A 21,065-nucleotide genomic window follows, 5' to 3' on the forward strand; every position below is an offset into this window, starting at 1 on the left:
AGAAACGAACGACAGTAGATGTTATTTTAGAAGACATGCAAAAAGGTATTCAATATAGATCCAAAGGAATGTATATATAAACCTTAACTACATAATGTATATGGCCGTAGATGGTTATTATATATACTTAACGAGTGTATATATAAACCTTAACTACATAATGTATAAGGCGGCCGTAGATGGTTATTATATATACTTATCGAGTGTATATATAAACCTTAACTACATAATGTATATGGCCGTAGATGGTTATTATATATACTTAACGAGTGTATATATAAACCTTAACTACATAATGTATATGGCCGTTATGATATATACTTAAGGGAGAGACTGGCTGACCCTGTGCTAGGTATTGGGGCCACGGCGGGAAAGTGATTGCCACACCTTCAGTCACTACTCCGTCAGGCAGGTAAATCACTGCATGAAGGCAACTTAAAATGCCATTACTATCACCATATATTACCGACAGAAGGCGGGCGAATAAGGTCGTCATTACGGTAACGCCAGGCGATGTTTAGTGTTCGTGCCGGTGTTGGTTTTATTATAGTAAGGGTTTATAACATTCCCAAGAGAGAGAATATTTAGTTGAGTATGTTATGGTCAGGGGAGGGGTGGGGGAGGGAGGGGTGGGGAGGGTGGGGGGGGGGAGGGGGAGGGGTGACGAAGCATAGGATAGGTAGGGGTAACTTACTGCAGCAGGGACAGGAATTGTTGTTGTGATTGTTGGCGTTTACGTCATTTTTTTGGAGGGGGGCACCCCGCTACAGCCTGTGTAAGGTGAAGCGTTTACAGCGCCCAACAGAGAAGCATGCTAAGTTCATGCTTGCCTTTTGTCTCATGAGTTAAGGGCGTAGAAGCCTGAAGAGTCAGTGGTTTATGTCTTAGCAAGTTATTGGAAGCTCCAACAACTTGTCCCTGAATACGAATTCGCAGCTTTCGATTTACAGCTGGTACCTACTGTGCTGTTAGGTGAACAGGGCCAAGGGGACTAGGAAGAGTGTCCAAACAACTTCCGCCGGCCCGGGAATCGAACCCACGACATCTAGCTTGCGAGGCAAGAGCGGTACGGCTCTCCCCACCGGCGCCCCCGTTTACATCGTTGTTGTCGTCGTTGTTGTTTTTAGACTAAAATGGTCAGTATATATGTCTGGCCACAAGAAAATTCACCCTGACCCTTCAACCCCCCCCCCCGACCTAACATCACCGGAAGGTAGGTTAAAAAAAGAGCAATTTGTAAATTAAACCGGCTTCGTCTGGTCTTTGGTGTAAAGGTAACTGTCCGGGGGTTCAACAGATGGTGTAACTGTCCGGGGGTTCAACAGATGGTGTAACTGTCCGGGGGTTCAACAGATGGTGTAACTGTCCGGGGGTTCAACAGATGGTGTAACTGTCCGGGGGTTCAACAGATGGTGTAACTGTCCGGGGGTTCAACAGATGGTGTAACTGTCCGGGGGTTCAACAGATGGTGTAACTGTCCGGGGGTTCAACAGATGGTGTAACTGTCCGTGTTCCATCAAAAGAGGCTTACCTAAAAAATACTTGAGGGTTTTGTGCCTGCTGGGGGGCTAGCAGCATGGTGAGGGGAGGGCAAGTGAGACAGGTGAGGGTGTGTGGTGTGTGTGGGTGTGGTGAGGTGTGGATGGCGTGAGTTGTTTGGTAGGTAAGGGGGGGCGGGTGGGGGGATGGGAGTGAGGGGTGGGGAGGATAGTGTGTGTGGTGTAGTGTGTTGCGACGTGTGGTGTAAGGTGAGGAGAACAGTGTTTAGGCTGGTGTGGCGTGTGGTGTGAGTATGGATGGCGTAGTGTGTGGGTGTGGAGTATGGTGAGGGTATGGTGACAGGGGTAAGGGGATGGGTGATACACTGGTTAATAATACAGTGGTGGTGACATTTCCCCGAGGTGACGCCCACCAGCCTCTCTCTCTCTCTCTCTCTCTTTTTTTTTTTTTCTCTCTCCTGGCGTCTGATACTTGTGATGGTGGTAGCAGGTGATGGTGGTGGTAGGTGATGGTGGTGGTGATGGTGGTAGCAGGTGGTGGTGGTGGTAGGTAATGGTGGTGGTGATGGTGGTAGCAGGTGGTGGTAGTGTGGTGTTAAGTGGTGACAACGTTTATTGTATTAGCAGGTGATGGAGATTTAATTTTAACTTGAGATGCTGTTGGAGACGGTGCATGGTGGTGGTGATGGTGGGTCATGGTGGTGACGGTGCATGGTGGTGGTGATGGTGCATGATGGTGACGGTGCATGGTGGTGGTCATGGTGGGTCATGGTGGTGATAGATAATGATGATGATGGTGATGACAGATAATGATGATGTTGGTGATGACATGATGAATGATGATGGCGATGACAGATGATGATGGATGATGGTGATGGTAGGTCATGGTGAGAGAGGGAGGGTAGACGGCCTTGTGGTCACTGCGGCAGGTGACCGCAAGGGCGTCTTGAGCTCCGGCTCTCACGTGATGTCCTGAGGCACACAGAGCCGCCCTCCCTCCTCATGCTACAGTAGTGTTGCAGTTGCTGCCTCCCTCCTAGTGTATTGCAGTTGCTGCCCCTCCCTCTACAGTAGTGTTGCAGTTGCTGCCCCTCCCTCCTACAGTAGTGTTGCAGTTGCTGCCCTCCCTCCCTACAGTAGTGTTGCAGCTGCTGCCCCTCCCTCCTACAGAGTGTTGCAGCTGCTGCCTCCCTCCCTACAGCAGTGTTGCAGCTGCTGTCCCCTCTACAGTAGTGTTGCAGCTGCCTCCCTCCTACAGTAGTGCTGCAGCTGCTGCCCCTCCCTCCTACAGTAGTGCTGCAGTTGCTGCCCTCCCTCCTACAGTAGTGTTGCAGTTGCTGCCCTCCCTCCCTACAGTAGTGTTGCAGTTGCTGCCCCTCCCTCCTACAGTAGTGTTGCAGTTACTGCCCCTCCCTCCTACAGTAGTGTTGCAGCTGCTGCCCCTCCCTCCTACAGCAGTGTTGCAGCTGCTGCCCCTCCCTCCTACAGTAGTGTTGCAGCTGCTGCCCCTCCCTCCTACAGTAGTGCTGCAGCTGCTTCTAAAATACTGTTACTGCTGCTGATGATGATGTAGATAATATTAAATCGATACGTGATGTTACTGAGCCAAGTGTTTATCCCAGGTGATAGTGATGACAATCGATGAACGTGACATTACTGATACCAGCGGCTGTCCATACTAACTGACACAAGACTTGTGTAGCGAGCGTCCAGAGTGAGGCGTCGTCACAGTGAGGTTATGGGACTCGGGGTGTGAGAGTTGACACCACACTCGGTGGACCTCTGGCACCACGACCTCCACCGTACACCTGTAGGGAAACCCACGACCATGGAGGTATTTTCCACCTCCACGGCCGTCACCACATCTACCTTCACGACGGTGGTGGCGAGGAAGCTTATTTTTGTACGAGTCCTAGAGGCTGACTGTCGAGTATTTTGTTGTTGTTATTATTATTATTATTATTATTATTATTATTATTATTTTATTGTTGTTATTAGTTTTATTATTATTATTATTTTGCGTTAGGTTAGGTTTGCGTTACGTTACGTAAAGTTAGCGTTAGATTAGGTTAGCTTCCCTCACCTCATGTCCAGAGAAAGTTCTAGGGTGGTTAATTTTTCGGTGAAATAAGCTGGGGTAGAAATTCTTGGGGTGATCCCATTAATGAGTCAGTTACTTCTCCCTGAATGTAAAATATTTGCGTTAAAAAACACACTTCACCCCGGGGCCTCGCTGCGTGGGGTGACTGGCCCTGGAAGGAACGAGCGACACTAATTGGTGCCTAACGAGCTACAATGTCTTATCTTATTACGAGCGCCGGAGTCTTAATCTGTATTTGAAAGAGAGACATTTTCTTCCTCCGTTACACATGGGGGTAAAGTCTGTGACAGGTTGGGGCCTGTTACCTGGATCACTTAAATAATATCCACCCCAGTTTGTCACATAAAGATTAACCTAACCTAACCTAACCTAACGTTAATCTAACCTAACCTAACGTAGTGTAAATTTAACCGAACCTAACCTAGTGCTAATCTAATCTAACGCTAATGTGACGGGATTTCGCCGAGTTCATTATTTTATTGGTGGAATTTTATCATATGGGACATATGGTTGGTGGGCTGGGTAGCGACCTGGGTGGTGACCTGGGTGGTGGGCTGGGTGGTGGGCTGAGTGGTAACCTGTCACCCACGACCACCTCACCACCAGGCAACTAACTCTTGGTGCTTGATAACGCTACATTATCTTAGGGGATCATATCAGTGAGTTAGTGTGTGTGTGTGTGTGTGTGTGTGTGTGTTTAGGCCTCAAAATCAGTATCATGTTAACCTTGAGCCCCGCAGCCACACACTGGAAACATCTTCACACACACACACACACACACACACACACACACACACACACACACACACACACACACACACACACACACACACACAGGCACGAATATACAGTGAAAATGTCCTATTAAAATGTGTATTGTGTTCAGGAGCTTCAATGTAAACCATAAACTGGAGTCAACTGCAGTTCACACAAGATCCTGTTTAACTCACTTTCACGTACGAACGCACGCACACACACACACACACACACACACACACACACACACACACACACACACACACACACACACACACACACACTTGTGCACATATACAGACACATCTGTGCACAGCCACACATCCCTGCTCTGCTCACTTATACTTCCCGACCATCATCACACACACACACACACACACACACACACACACACACACACACACACAGACACAGGAAGGTACAAAGTGAGACGGAGACACAGCCAAAAGACAGACACTCAGACAGGTACGGAGGTGAAGCTTAGGCTTAGGGGAAGGTGAGGGACCCACCATGCATGAAGGTGAGGGACACACATACAGAGAGGGAGGGAGGAGGTAGAAGTTTTACCACTCCAGGATGGTCGACTGTGACTCATAAGCGGTTTTGTTACGCTCCCGGCTTGTGTGTGTGTGTGTGTGTGTGTGTGTGTGTGTGTGTGTGGTGTGGTGTGTTTGTGTGTCAAGTGAAGTCTCTTTTTATGATTCCGACAGTTAGGTATATTCATTGCCGCCACACACACACACACACCTGTAGGGAAGTAACCATTATAAAGTGACCTCCTCCAGTGTTTACCTGTCGGGGAAGAGCTCAGGTCACCCTTGGTCACAGTAAAGCGGTATAGGAGGAACACGCCCTCTCTTACCCTTAAACCCTGACAGTGACAAGAAAATATTGTCCGTAAATCTCTTTTTCTGCTGTGGGCTAAACCTTTAATACCCTCTCACACACAAACACTCCCTCTCACACACAAACCTCCCTCTCACACACAACTCCCTCACACACAAACACTCCCTCTCACACAAACCTCCCTCTCACACACAAACCCCCTCTCACACACAAACACTCCCTCTCACACACAAACACTCCCTCTCACACACACCCTCTCACACAGACTCTCTCACACAAACCTCTCTACACACTCCCTCTCACACACAAACACTCCCTCTCACACAAACTCCTCTCACAAACACTCCCTCTCACACACAAACACTCCCTCTCACACACAAACACTCCTCTCACACACAAACACTCCCTCTTTTCAACACCAACACACAAGCACTCCCCTTTCTCACACAAACACCACCTTTCTTACACACACACACACACGCTCTCTCTCTCTCCCTGGTCCCCCCCCACCCTCGTGCTCCTCTTTTCAGACACGGCGCCTGGATCCTGTGCAGGGTCCATGGTATTATCCTGGCTGGCCCTCACCACCTCTTCCCACCTCCCCTCTCTCTCTCCTCAATCTCTTCCCTCCACCCTACAACCCCTCCCCTTCCTTTCAACTCCCTTCCTCCCTCCAACTTCAACCAACCGCTCTCTCCTCAAACCCTCCCTTCTTCCCCCTCCCTCCCTCCCTCTACCTTGCCACTACCGGTTTGTGGCCGTGTTGACTGTCGCGCCACTTGCCTCTTTTCAAATTTAACATGAGGTCATTGCGGGAGGTGTTGTGTACCCTGACGGAGTTGTCCCTTACAGTCGGTGGTGTACGTGGTGTTGGCATCCTGCAGTGTTTAGAACTGGTGATTACCAGTAAATATATATAGTGAAAACACGTCACCAGGAGATCAGTAGAGATCTTGACAAGTTTCTTTAAATGGTTTCTGATGAGCCGGGCTGCTGTAGTCACTCAACACAAGAAGCATCAAGAGCCCGGTCGACCAGTTGTCACCCAGGAAGCCGAGTCACTGAACCAGGTAAAGGATCCCCTGGAATCACCGGCAGGTAATCACCAGGTGAGTAGTGACTGCAGGCGTGAGTACCTTAGCTCAAGTGTTTCCTGGAGTGAGTAAGTCAAGGTCAGTGGTTGGACCTGTGGCTGTGGGTCTCCTGGTAGTATCTTGCGTCTGGCAGCGTCTTGGCTTCCCTGTGTTAATAAAACGTAGATCTGGCAACGTTTTCGCGGTGTGTGTGTGTATGTTTGTGTGGGGAAGGGAGGGGCATTTTCTCATGGTGAGGCGCCACCGTGTTTCAGGCGCCCGATGTCTACTGTCTGGCAGCGTTGTCCTGGTCACAATGTTTTTTTTATAACTTGCAGTGTCACGAACAGATTTTCAAAGATTCTTACATTTGTTCTCCTCCGTAACAGGGGATCAGGGGCGCTAGATTATCCCACCACATATTTTAACACCATTGTAGCCGCCATCACTGAGACGTACTGTACAGTCTCCTTCACTGGTGAATCAGGTTTTTGCAGTGTGGCAGCCCTGTGTTTGTTTACCTTCGACAGAAGGAAACTCACAATAGTAAATATATTATGGAATCAAATTAAAACAATATTAAAACAAATATCTCCATGTAATGATCTGTGGAATGTTTATATGACGAGCCCCTGTAAACGCACTAGTGAAGGGGACTGTACATTAAGTTAGACAGTCAAGAGGTAATCTTATATCTTCACCAAACCTGTAAAAACACAACTGCTTTCCCTGAATCAGTCGTACGTGTCTGAGTGAGCGTCATGGTCTCTGCTCGAGCGAGTAATGATATGTTATGGTGGTGTAACCGTTCATGGAGCACATGTTTACCGGAGTCTTGTACTGCGCCGTCATCACCAGCCCGATGCATACATAACACCTGTACTGTCCGTGTGTGTGTGTGTGTGTGTGTGTGTGTGTGTGCGTGAATATATCTCTAAGCCCCATTAATGACCTACCCATTATCTCTTATCACTACCCACACCCTGTACCGCCCTTCACCCTATAGTGACTCACACCCTGTACCGCCCCAGTGACCCACACCCTGTTCCGCCCCAGTGACCCACACACCGCCGCACCAGTGACCCACACCCTGCACCGCCCCACGCCCTCTAGTGACCCACATCCTTTACCGCCCCACACCTTATAGTGGCCTACACCCTGTACCGCCCCACACCCTGTACTGCCCCACGCCTATACCGCCCCACACCCTGTACCGCCCCACACCCTGTACCGCCCACACCCTATACCGCCCACACCCTGTACCGCCCCACACCCTGCCGCCCCACACCCTGTACCGCCCCACGCCCTATACCGCCCCACACCCTGTACCGCCCCACCTGTACCGCCCCACACCCTGTACCCCTGTACCGCCCCACCTTACCGCCCCACACCCTGTACCGCCCCACGCCCTGTACCGCCCACGCCCTGTGCCGCCCCACACCCTGTACCGCCCCACACCCTGTGACCGCCCACACCCTGTACCGCCCCACGCCCTGTACCGCCCACACCCTGTCCGCCCCACACCCTGTGCCCACACCTGTACCGCCCACACCCTGTACCGCCCACACCCTGTACCTACGCCCTATACCGCCCCACCCTGTACCGCCCACCCCCTGTACCGCCCCACACCCTGTACCGCCCCACACCCTGTACCGCCCCACACCTGTTACCGCCCCGCCCTATACCGCCCACACCCTGTACTGCCCCACACCCTGTACCGCCCCACACCCTGTACCGCCCCACACCCTGTACCGCCCCACACCCTGTACCCCACGTATGTCTCTTGCCTCTACCAACACTCACGTCACGACACACATGTTTACATTCAGTGGATCCCTCACCTTCACCTTGAAAGACAACTTTTTCCGCATTACAACTTTCTATTTAAGTGATGAAGCTTAAACAGATTATAAAAGATTAGAGTCACCTGAACATTGTGCACCTACAACTTATTTCACCTGATGATTAATTAAACAGACACCCCAATGCTACTACGGGATGGTTAGGTCAAGTTAGGTTAGGTTTGGGAGTGTTTAATTATATGAGGTGAAAGAAGCTGGGGTGTCTAATCTTCAGGAGATCACAATGCCATATCTGGAGTGGAGTATAAATGTTTGTAAATACAAGAGCACAGGAGAGGACTACTTTGGTTAATGTGGGCAGTCGTGGTGACGGCAGGTCGGGGCAGAAGCACAGGAGAGGACTACTTTGGTTAATGTGGAGAACAGCCGTGGTGACGGCAGGTCGGGGCAAGACACAGGAGAGGACTACTTTGGTTAATGTGGAGAACAGCCGTGGTGACGGCAGGTCGGGACAGAGCACAGGAGAGGACTACTTTGGTTAATGTGGAGAACAGCCGTGGTGACGGCAGGTCGGGGCAAAAGCACAGGAGAGGACTACTTTGGTTAATGTGGAGAACAGCCGTGGTGACGGCAGGTCGGGGCAAGAAGCACAGGAGAGGACTACTTTGGTTAATGTGGAGAACAGCCGTGGTGAGGTCAGGTCGGAAGCACGGAGAGGACTACTTTGGTTAATGTGGAGACAGTCGTGGTGACGGCAGGTCGGGGCAAACACAGGAGAGGACTACTTTGGTTAATGTGGAGAACAGCCGTGGTGACGGCAGGTCGGGGCAAGAGCACAGGAGAGGACTACTTTGGTTAATGTGGAGAACAGCCGTGGTGACGGCAGGTCGGGCAAGAGCACAGGAGGACTACTTTGGTTAATGTGGAGAACAGCCGTGGTGACGGCAGGTCGGGGCAAGAGCACAGGAGAGGACTACTTTGGTTAATGTGGAGAACAGCCGTGGTGACGGCAGGTCAGGGCAAGAGAGGACTACTTTGGTTAATGTGGAGAACAGTCGTGGTGACGGCAGGTCGGGGCAAGAGCACAGGAGAGGACTACTTTGGTTAATGTGGAGAACAGTCGTGGTGACGGCAGGTCGGGGCAAGAGCACAGGAGAGGACTACTTTGGTTAATGTGGACAACAGTCGTGGTGACGGCAGGTCGAGGTCGCCGTCCGTAAACAAACATCAGCTGATCCCTGACGTCACGTGTGTAGTGTCACCTACCCTACTTACTATCGTCACCCACGGCTTGTCTCTTGTGTCTCACTCTGTGGTAACCCACGTCATGTAGCAGCAACCCACACACACGTGTCTCTGTTTTCTCTACCCATGGCCGGTAGCAAGTATGTATTGCAGTAACCACGCCTTATCACAACACGCACGCCACCAATACGCATACATACAGTACACTTTAAAACTAAGTTTTTCTCCTGCTATTCATCACTGTAGCTCTTTTATACCAACAACTGACAGGAATAGTGGGGTGGGGAGGACTGTGGAGAATAGGGGAAGGGGGGACTCAGGGTGTTTAGAGGAGAGAGGGGGGAGCTGAGGGATGAAGGGGTGAAGGGGGATCTGGGGAAGTGTGGAGAAGAGGAGGAGGGAGGTAGTGAAGGAAGGAGTGTGTGTGTGTGTGTGTGGAGGGGGAGGGGAGGGGCGCAGCTGCTGCTCACACCTGGCCCTCCCTCACCACACTCCTCCGCCTCTCCCTCTCACGGTCACGAATCATCATGTTTTCTTGATACAAACTTCCCCGGGATCTCCACCCATAATAACCCGTGTGTTAGTAAGTACATCAGTAAAGGTTGACGGAGTTGTGTTGACAAATATGGCGTTAGCTGAGGTAAACAATGACGCAGGTGCCTTCGTGTATATGTTAGTGGGAAAAACATAATACAGGTATGTTTGTTTACGGTTGTGAACGGAAGGTGTTATCTGCCGTCCTCGGTGTTGAAACGACGCAGTCACGTGACTCGGTCCTGTTCACGTGAGCTCACCGCCGCAGTGTACTTTATCACCAGCCCGGGTACAGTACGTGCTGCTCACCGTCACCAGGAGACTCGCTAACAAACGATGCCGCAGTGGAACGTGTACGACATGGACGGAGGAGTTATTGGTTTGTTGACACTAAGGGTTGTGTCGGCGATTGTGCCGTGTACAATAAAACACACACACCAGGTGGGAGGCTGGCGTGGCAGTTCCCGACCCTGTGTGTAGTAGACAACCCGCCACCAACACACTACACTGGGCGGTAATCCTAACCCACTACCTGGGAGAGCCTCGCCCTTGGTGTGTCCGTATGTGTGTGTGTGTGTGGGAGTGATACCCCGTGGTGGGAGATGATGGGTGGGGGTTAGCGGGGTTGACACAGTGGCCAGCGAGGTGATGGGGGAGGTAGTTAGGTGAACAGCTGTGCACAGGTGACGGTGGACGCCAGGTAATGACGTAGATTCTCTGACAAAATGCCACTACATACTTAACCTCGGTAGAAGTAATTTAACCTTAGCTAATCCAACTTTATTTAATCCAAGTTAATCTAAATACCGTAACCGACCTTAACCTGAACAGGATGTTATTAACGGGTGAGATGATTGCCCTTGTACCAGTCCCTCACTCTCATCGAGGCGACCAGCTTGTGATGATGATGTTCATTTATCTTACTGAAGACTACTCACCGATCGAACCCCAGTCCTAATGGTTAGGTTAGGTTAGGTTAGGTTGAGACCTATTAGGACCAGGGCCCATTGGACCAGTTACCTCTCTTTTACCGAGACAAACTGACCGTAAAACATGTTAATATTTCCCGACCCGCCCAGACCACACCAAATGGTGGTGGATGAGTCACCCCAGGGGGAAGGGTGGAGTCTTGTTGTTGCCCCCTCAGACACACGTAAACACAGACAGCAACATGGTAACTAGGTGCTTGACGCCCAGTTTAATTCAGTGAGATAGTCTTAAGGAGTTACTCCCCACACTGCCTCAGGCGACTGTACACACCATGATACAACTATATACAGTACAGTAGGTGGCAACAATACATCACACTGCTGGCTGTATACACTCACCAATACAGTAGAACAATACACTGCTACAGTTGTATTCTCCAGTAACGGTTCACTTGTGGGACCATGTAGTGTTTCCGTGTAATAATCCTAAGTTAATACATGTAATATTTACTAACACTGACTCACAGTTTCCTCCTGTATCATATCTCAGGTAAATACTGCATTAATTGTGGTGGCTCTCGTGTAAACTAATACGTCTATAATGTTATTTATATTAAGGTAAATGGAAAGTTGAGTCACTGAAGTCAAGTAGACACGCTGTTATCCGTCGCTTAAGTTTTAAATGTTGACGTGTGTGCGTGTGTACTCGGCCAGAACACGTATGCAGTACTGCCTCACAACAGTAACAACCCGTCAACATCACATGATCTGGGTGGAGACCAAAGCCACGCGACGCCTCTACAGACAAGCTGATCCTCACCCCTGGCGGCGTCACGGAGCGTGTTCCATAAAATCAGTCCTTGGCCTACAACACCACACACCACACCTCCCTGGCCGGGTTAACAACGGTTTATCCAGATAGTACCTCAATTTTTGTTTCACGTCAGTTGAAGGTCGCGTCTCTGGTACGGATGGCTAACAGTTTTATCCTAGAGGCAGGCAAGGAGTTGGTGCTGTCTGTCCGACACGACACAATGGACTGCTGTAAATCTGCACGAACCCGGGAATAGTGAAGAACATATTGAAATTTTGTAAAAACCCATAATGTCAACAGAACATACAAGATGGTTAAGCGGGGTTATACTGTACACACCGGCTAGTACGATGTTACTGCACGAGGGGCAGTTGTTGGTGTAGCACTTGAAAAAATAAGAAAATTCTTTACTTTTTTATGTTTAATATAAAGTGTAAATCATACCAGAGAACCTTGTACAGTATATATGTGTGGACAAGACCACCACACAACATTATTCTTTTTACGCCTCCCACTATGACGCAACAGATGCGTCAACTCACTAACATTGTATAACTTACAATGACAAGTGAACATATGAAGGTTCCTCCCACCATGTGACGCCAGCCGTTCCGCCTCGAGTCCTCCATGCTCGCTCCTTCACGTGTCCTATTTTTATCTTAATATCAATATATGCCTCACTGCCTATGACTGGTACACACACACACACACACACACTAGGTGATGTTGGTGTGTCTATTCTCACAACCACTACGTGTTCTTAAATCGACCTTCACAGCCCAACACACGTCTAAGACACGTCACACACACTCATGGAGTAGCTCGTGTGTAGGGCTGAAATTTGCTGCAATTAATGCATGAATAAAGTGATTTCTCGTACCCATGGCACGCTTTAATATCAGGTGTGTGTGGATGGATTAGTTTGTTATGTCTCTTGATCCGTGTAAAAAATTGGTCTCAAAATCGGGAAGTAATGAGACGATAATAATAATAATAGAGAGAGAGAGAGAGAGAAGGAGTTAAGGGAGAAGTTGGGAAGAGGAGGAAACGAAGGGCGAGAGATTAGGAAGAGAAAAAATTAAAAAAGTTTATCGCATTTCTGGTGCATTAAAACATATCGTAATCCAGTCCAGAACTTTATCTTGAAATATTATCCTCTCGAGGCGTGTTTGGGGGAAAGACCTGCATCAAGGTGAAGCAGCTGCCAGGGATTTCCCCCACGAACAAAAAGGACACTAAGACCTGGGTGCGTGTAAAGATCCATCCGTGAGGTCAGGAAAGGCAGGCAATGAAGCTGTCCGGGCGTAATTAAAACTCATACCTCGACTGTTGTTTATGAATCATTAAATTACGTGAGATAGACTGTCGGTGTAGAGGACTCTCCCTGGGTACCTTACTCTGATGTGTGTGTACTGTACTTATGACACACAGTGGGGGGCACACACTACACCACCACGTAGGTTTACACGTGACTGTACGTGTGTTTCGTGCAAGGAACGAGATTAAAGCTGGCACCATAAATAATGCCAACACGAGCAATCAATAGCTCCTAGCTTTTGCTCGGCCCAGCAGCTACGGAAGTTACCCCTCTCCTCAGCACGGGTCATTGTATACAAACATGTAAGAGTGACCATGAACAGAGTATATCACCAGCGTCAACAAGGACTATTCAAAAAGTTCTCTCAGAGAATGAGTGAATTAGTAAATCAGTCAAGACTGGTAATCACACAACTGACTGATCAACCTAGTCGGCTCACAGGTATTTCAATAAGTTTTACCTCTGCTGACAGTCTCTCTTGTCTGTGTTTACTCCAGCTGCCGGAAACGACACTTGGGGTTTTGGACAAGGTGGGGATCCCCTTCTAATTAGACCAACTGATAGTATTAGATAAAAAAAAAACCTAAATATAACAATTCCTCCAGCTTTAAATTACAAGTATACTGTTGACATACATACAGCCATTACCGATGTATAAAGTTTATACTGGAGGGACAGAGAGGCGTGTGTGAGAGAGAGATTTATTACAACTATGTATTTCGTTTATAAGGGAAGTAATAGAGGCATTGTATTCAAAATATGTCCACATAAAGTACACATTGCAATATCCCCGCCAGGAAGGACAGTGCTGGCTCAGGTTTTATTTTTCCCGGTAAAGGTAAAGTGACCCACGAAGAGTTTAATTGGTCCACAGGTAAAGTAAATAGACTTTTGGGTTCATAGATGTCAAGAGGGATAGTGTTGACGTCTCATTACCTGGTGAGGGGAGTGAAGGAGGAGGAGGAGGGGGGTGGGGTGGGGGCTAAGGTAGGTGAGGTAGGGAGGGGTGTACACATGAACCACGCCCTCACTCACGGTTCCCTGGGGGTCGTCAACTCACCACGACACGAAACAAACACGCAGGGAAAAAATGTTTCACTGGAAGCAACGAATTTCTACGACTTTTTTCTGTGGCTGACCTCATTCGGGGTTTTTTCCCTTCTATTTTTAGGTAGGAAAAGGGGGAAGTTGGCATGTATATTAACTAATTAAGTTTTAATGTATGTAAATAGTGAAATTCAGGGCCAGGGGGAGGGAGACGCATCTGTGTTTTATCTTCTGCTTCTCCTATTTGTGTCTGGCTATACTGTACCTCGATGGTGTTGCTGCCGGGGTGTAGTGTCTGAGTGTAATTTATAGTGTTGTGTGGTGTGCTGCCGTGGCTGGGGGGTGTTGTGTTGTGAGGTGAGGCTGGATGCATTGTGTGATATTGTGATAATGAAGGTATTGTGTGGTATGGTGTAAATTGTGGTTGTGTATTGTGCATAGCGTTGTGGAGTGGTGTGGTGTAACATGGTGACTGACGTATGGTGCGGTATGGTGTATTTTTGTAATGGCTTAATGTTAAATCTAACCCAGGTCAAAAATCTATACACTCGAGTGGTCTGGTGGATGGTTCGCTGTCCACAAGTCTTTCGTTTTACGTAAAATGTATAAATAATAAAGCAAAATAAGAGTTAGTGGAATAAGATACGAAATTACTCGGTGGGTGAGGATACAGCCACATCTAGGGTGATAATAACAACAGTAGGTGCCGTGTGAGTTATCAATCACTAACAACAGCTATTCTCTTCACATCACACCAGTTAATATACATACAGTAGGTCTGGGGGAAGTTGTGAGGAGGAAGTGAAGCAAAATAAACCAGCTGACTCTGGTGCCTGAAGAAGAGGACCGGACCAGAGGGCGGCCACACCTTGGAGCTCGTTGGTGACTGACATTATACTCTCTCAGTTCACCAAGTTCAACGACCTTAACCAAGATCCCCGTCGACCACACCTGCACAAGGACGAGGAGGGGACCTGTGTTGTGGTGTCCCCCCCCCCCCTGGTTCTCCCCCCTAAACTCTCTCCCTCCTTCCTCTCTGGCTCTCCCTCCCTCTTCCCTGACTCTCCTTCCCAAACTCTCCTCCTCCGGTCTTCCCTCCCTCTCCTAAACCCTCTCCCTCCTTCCTCCCTGGCTCTCCCTCCCTCTTCCTTGACTCTCCTTCCCAAACTCTCCTCCTCCGGTCCTCCCTCCTTCCTTCCTTTCCCTGAGGGGGGGTGCTGCGGAGCCTTTATACAGGAAGGAAGGACTAAGAGGGCATATACAGGTAAACATCCGGGTTACCACATATTAGCTCTCACTCATACAGATAGGGACAGTACACCTCTGCCCCGCCTCACACACACACACACACACACACACACACACACACACACACACACACACACAGTCTCATTATACAAACTTCCTACAGAGGTTAAATTACCTCGTCAATATAACAATACGCGGTTGGCTTCTGCCCCACCATAAACACACGCAGCTGTTAGTATTTAAACTAAACTAGTGTAAAATATCTTAGGAATTATTTAGGGTGAAATACTGCGTCTTTAATGCGATATGCTAATAATTTATGCAAAATATATACACTAAACTCAAAGATAACAGATTAACTTTAGATGTACAGTATGTGTGTGTGTGTGTGTGTGTGTGTGTGTGTGTGTGTGTGAGCGCGTGCAATTCTGAAGCTGATATACTGAGGTTACTAAACATCATTCAGTCAGGACGAGAGTTTGTGCACGGCAACAATCAGTGGTAAACCAAGCAGGTGAGCGAGCTAGTAGTCACAGTGCTCTTGGTGTTCCAGGCTCTCTTGCAACACGACATTCTGATCTGCCCAATGTTTGTCCAGTTGTCTCTCACAGGTTAACACGTGTTGACCATAATACTGAGGTCGAATATTATGATACCACACGACTACAATACACGGTGGTAGCTTTCTGTTCACACCGGGAGAGAGAAGTAAGTAATACCGGTAAAGCTGATGTGTTTCAAGCACGTGGCAGAGGAGAGAGGACGCCGATAACAAAAGCCAGGAATGTTGAGTCGAGCAGAGAGAGAGAGAGAGAGAGAGAGAGAGAGAGAGAGAGAGAGAGAGAGAGAGGAAAAGGAAGACAAGGATGGATGGAGGGAAGGCATTGACAAGAAGAAGCTTAGTTTTAGTTTCACAAATTTATTGACAAAGCTTGGAGTACAGTTTGCTTATACTGAGTAATTCAGAGCGAAAGACAAGAGGAAGGAAACAGAGATGGAACATTAGAGACCGACTCCTAATATTTGGAAATGTAGAAAGGAGGAAGAAGCTTCTTTTTTTTAGAAGCGGTTTGGTGACGTTATGGGTACGACACACCGCAAGTCAGTGATGTATGTATGGAGTGGTCTGAGGATGATGCTTCTTGCTGGCGAGAGAGAGAGAGCGGTGGGCAGCGGATTTTTTCACCCCGGCTTGCCGTGAGTCATGCTGCCCTTCACACACCGCTGCTCAAGGCCGCACCGTTCCCGTTCTCCCTCCCTCCCACCTTCCTTTACTCATTCACTCCCACGCCCTTCACTATTCACACGCCGTCACTTTCTGCACGTCCGACATATCCTGCACGCCCTTAATCGCCCATACTCCCTCCGTGTGCACGCCCTCCCCTATCACCCCCACGCCTCCATCACTCCACCCATGGTAGTACTGTACCTCTTGGACAGGTAAACAGGTCGTGTGGTGTGGCACAACTCTCGCTCTTGTGTTTGTGAGTGAACTGAGACCTACAGACCAGACATGTCCGTGCGACACCCTCACTTGGGCATGCACGTGGGGGACACGTACTGTCCGTGTATCATGTGCCCGTAAATGTGCTTTGACTTATCTGTGTACGTTATACACAGGCACCCACACACACTGAACTACACACATACAGTACAGTATACCCGTGAACCAGTACGTATGTATGTGTGCCTTTACCTAACATACACACCTAGGTTGAAGCTCATCCATGGCCACACACTCTACTGTACTGTATATATTATGAGACAATCACTTCCACCGGTGCCGCTAACATTAGCTCACCATGTGTGACTACATCTGAGCCTCCGTCTCCACCGACCCGATCATTCCTGAAGGAGGAAATAGATTGCCTTGAAACCAGACAGGGTCATTGGCCCTCCCAAGAACTGATAATAAACATGATGTAATTTGGCGGCGATTTTTCTCCCATAACGTTACCAGAAAGAGCATCATGGTGTACATACTGAGGGTGCTCAGGGAATCACTGGTACCACCTGTAACCTCACCGACCCCTGTTACCTCCCCCCTCCTACCTGTTACCTCATTGACATCTCCCTCCTCCTCACCACCCCCCCACCCCTCCGTGCCTAACAACCAAACACTCATCACTGTACAAACACCATAATGGAGGCTGAGATATTTTTACTCAATGACTCACCTCTTGTTGAGTCGTGAGAAAGAGAGAGAAAGAGAATGTGTTTACCGTGAAGTGTTTATGTGTCGACCTTTTCCTTGAAGTTCACGAGTGTGTTCAGGGGAGCCGGCCGCTGATTGGTCAGGATTCTCAAGCATCTACACCACTCATTTATCTTCCCTCTGAGAGATACTGAGAAAGCATCTGCCTATTTTACTTCAGGTTAGGTTAGGTTAGCAGTGGAGGGATGCTATGGACCTTGGCGGCAGGAGAGAACATAAAAGCTACCCAACGCTTTTGTCCAACATATAACTTACCTTTACTGTTTCTGTGTACCAGACGACCGTTCACTAATAACATCTTAATTGGAAAAAAAGTATTGGCAGAAACTGAAACAGAACGCAAGACTTTTATTTAAGATACCTGTTTCACCGAACACCTGTTTCGCCGAACACCTGTTTCACCTAACACCTGTTTCACCCAACACCTGTTTCACCAGACACCTGTTTCACCCAACACCTGTTTCACCCAACACCTGTTTCACCCAACACCTGTTTCACCCAACACCTGTTTCACCCAACACCTGTTTCACCAAACACCTGTTTCACCCTAGACAACTGTTTCTTTATCATTTAGCTCCTTTAGACTTTAAAGAAACAAGTTATTTGTTCTGTACGTGGCGATATTAAGATGTGGTAACGTTTGGTAGGTATGTGGTAGTTGTTGTTAGGTATGTGGTAACGTTTGGTAAGTATGTGGTAGTTGTTGTTAGGTATGTGGTAGTGGTTGGTAGGTATGTGGTAGTGGTTGGTAGGTATGTGGTAGTGGTTGGTAGGTATGTGGTAGTGGTTGGTAGGTATGTGGTAGTGGTTGGTAGGTATGTGGTAGTGTTTGGTAGGTATGTGGTAGTGTTTGGTAGGTATGTGGTAGTGTTTGGTAGGTATGTGGTAGTGGTTCGTAGTTATGTGGTAGTGGTTCGTAGGTATGTGGTAGTGGTTAGTAGGTATGTGGTAGTGGTTAGCAGGTATGTGGTAGTGTTTGGTAGGTATGTGGTAGTGTTTGGTAGGTATGTGGTAGTGGTTCGTGTACACAGTATGTGGTAGTGGCTGGTAAGCGTGGTAGTGGTCTGCAGGCAGTATGTGTGGTAGGCAGGTAGGTATGTGGTAGTGGTTGTGGTTAGCAGGTATGTGGTATGTGGTAGTGGTCTGTGGTGTATGTGGTAGTGTTGGTAGGCATGTGGTAGTTTGGTAGGTATGTGGTAGTGGTCGTAGGTACAGTATGTGGTAGTAGTTTGCAGTGGTGGTAGGTATGGTAGTGGTTCGTAGGTACAGTATGTGTAGTGGTTGGTAGGTATGTGGTGTGGTTGGTAGTATGTGGTAGTAGTGGTGGTACAGTATGTGGTAGTGGTTGGTAGGTATGTGGTAGTGGTGGTAGGGTGGTTGGTTGGCATGTGGTATGTTGTAGGTTGTGGTAGTGGGTAGGCACAGTATGTAGTAGTGGCTGTAGGTATGTGGTAGTGGTTGGTAGTAGTAGGCATGTGGTAGTGGTTGGTAGGCACAGTATAGGTATGTGGTAGTGGCTGGTAGTACAGCATGTGGTAGTGGTAGTGGTTGGTGTAGCAGGTACAGTATGGTAGTGGTAGTAGGTGTGGTAGGTAGTGGTGGTAGGTATGGTGTGGTAGGTACAGTGTAGTGGTTGGTGGTATGTGGTAGTGGTTGGTAGGTACAGTATGTGGTAGTGGTATGGTAGGTATGTGGTGGTAGGTACAGTATGTGGTAGTGATTTGTAGGTATGTGGTAGTGTTTGGTAGGTATGTGGTAGTGATTGGTAGGTATGTGGTAGTGGTTGGTAGGTATGTGGTAGTGGTTGGTAGGTATGTGGTAGTGTTTGGTACGTATGTGGTAGTGTTTGGTAGGTATGTGGTAGTGGTTGGTAGGTATGTGGTAGTGGTTGGTAGGTATGTGGTAGTGGTTGGTAGGTATGTGGTAGTGTTTGGTAGGTATGTGGTAACGTTTGGTAGGTATGTGGTAGTGTTAGGTAGGTATGTGGTAGTGGTTGGTAGTCTGGCAAATCGTTCCAGCGTCGACTGCTATTAGAATGGTAGTCTATGAGTAATGAATGAGTCAACGGTAATCTGAGGGGCAGCTGCATGGCAGACGGCAGCAAGGCGCAATGGTCCACGCCTGAGAGACAGAATTGCCAGTGGTTAGACAACTGTCGACAACTGCTGGATTAGACAAGACGGTCGATGCCTACAGATGGGATTGCTGACGGCTGGTGAACTCACGTTGTCAAGGCAGCGAGTCGAGTGGGCGGTGAGGAGAGGAGAGGGAGGGTTGTCACCCCACGCTGCCGACTCTAACCTGGACTGGCCCGGGGTAGTTTACAGAACTATTGGTCCTCATTTGCCCTATGACCACCTCCTACAGGTCCCCAGCCGTTACCAACACCTCTTCCCTCCCTGACCAGATATCCCTCCTCCCAGTGACAGGCCTGGCACTTGACATTATTAGGGACCTGCCACACTTTGCCATAAACAGATAAATTGTACCGGGAATTTCCCCCCACACACTCATCATACTGTCACTTTATGTAACTTGCTGACAAAACCCATGACCCTTCAGGCCTTTACGCCCTTAATGCATGAGTCATAAAGGCAAGCATGAACTCCGCATGCTTCCCAGTTGGGCGCTGTAAACGCTTCTGCGCTTCACCTTGCACAGGATGTAAGGGGGTGCCCAATAAACTAGCCCCCTCGTGGACAATCTGTAATCTGTAAGCTTGGTGTTACAGTTTAATTACAGCAAAATCAATGCTGGGCGGTGTTGCTCTCCGTAATGACCCGGCACTAAAAACTTCTCCGTATCTGCCCAATATTTTTCTCTAATATTTAAACAAGAAATCTTGTCCACATAGTCTCGCTAGAAACAAAATAAAAATGTTTTCCCAACTTATCTTCCATAAATTTAAAGCTAAAATGATACTGGCAATTCGATTTAATAACAAAAAAATTCGATTGAAATTCGAGATTCCAGTATTATAACTTCCGCCTCCTTAAGACTGATATTCTATAAAGGTACTGTATTTATTGTCCATTCCACCAGACCGTGTCCCGTCACTAGCATTCAATAGTTATAAATTGCAGATGGAATATCAATGGATATAGTATATGTGGAGGGGGAGTTCCTCAGAGATGTTCTGAGTATAAATGAGTTGTAGTGCACAAAGGCTCTGCAGTACAGTATAAGGGTTGTAGCTTACAACAGAAAATGCTTTTCCAGTCGGATGGATACTGAGTAGACATGAAGGGCTGGTACAATCGTACGAAGCTCGGTAGAACAACTGCTGTTTAAAAAAAAAGTGAAAAGATCCCAGATATGAGGGGAGGTGGTGATTTTTCTATTTTTTAGTGTTTCGTTCTTGAGCAAAACAATCTGCAATATTCGTTGTACCTCGTTTATATTAACTAATATTATAATGGTGGTGTCGAGTTATTTTGCAATTAAATTTATTAGGTAGGTTGGGTTTCTCGGTTGCAATTCGTAGTACAGAATCACAACTTAAGACACCATAATTCTTGTCAGTTTTACTCAATTAATTACCGCCCAAATTATCCATATAATTTTCCAGGGTAGAGTATCAGGAGCCCCGACCGGGCCAACGAAAATTGATACTGAAGGATGGACGGGGAAATATTGAT

At 48.1% G+C, this 21,065-nt stretch overlaps 1 protein-coding gene across 3 annotated transcripts in view; it reads left to right on the top strand.

Moving 5' to 3' along the window:
• The window catches only part of LOC121860615 (clavesin-2-like), a 62,783-nt gene that overhangs the window by 33,019 nt on the left and 8,699 nt on the right, over positions 1-21,065 (top strand). The window contains exon 1 of one of the 3 annotated variants that reach the window (XM_042357840.1): positions 6,103-6,311. The exons of 1 other annotated variant lie outside the window; for it this stretch is intronic. The gene's annotated coding sequence lies outside the window, so the exon portion shown is untranslated. Of the gene's footprint in view, positions 1-6,102; positions 6,312-10,214; positions 10,236-21,065 lie in introns of those variants that run through there. One more of the 3 variants, XM_042357842.1, reaches the window with a different exon arrangement.

Source organism: Homarus americanus, unplaced genomic scaffold (genome assembly GCF_018991925.1).
Source record: "Homarus americanus isolate GMGI-L3 unplaced genomic scaffold, GMGI_Hamer_2.0 scaffold11150, whole genome shotgun sequence".
Taxonomy (NCBI): domain Eukaryota; kingdom Metazoa; phylum Arthropoda; class Malacostraca; order Decapoda; family Nephropidae; genus Homarus; species Homarus americanus.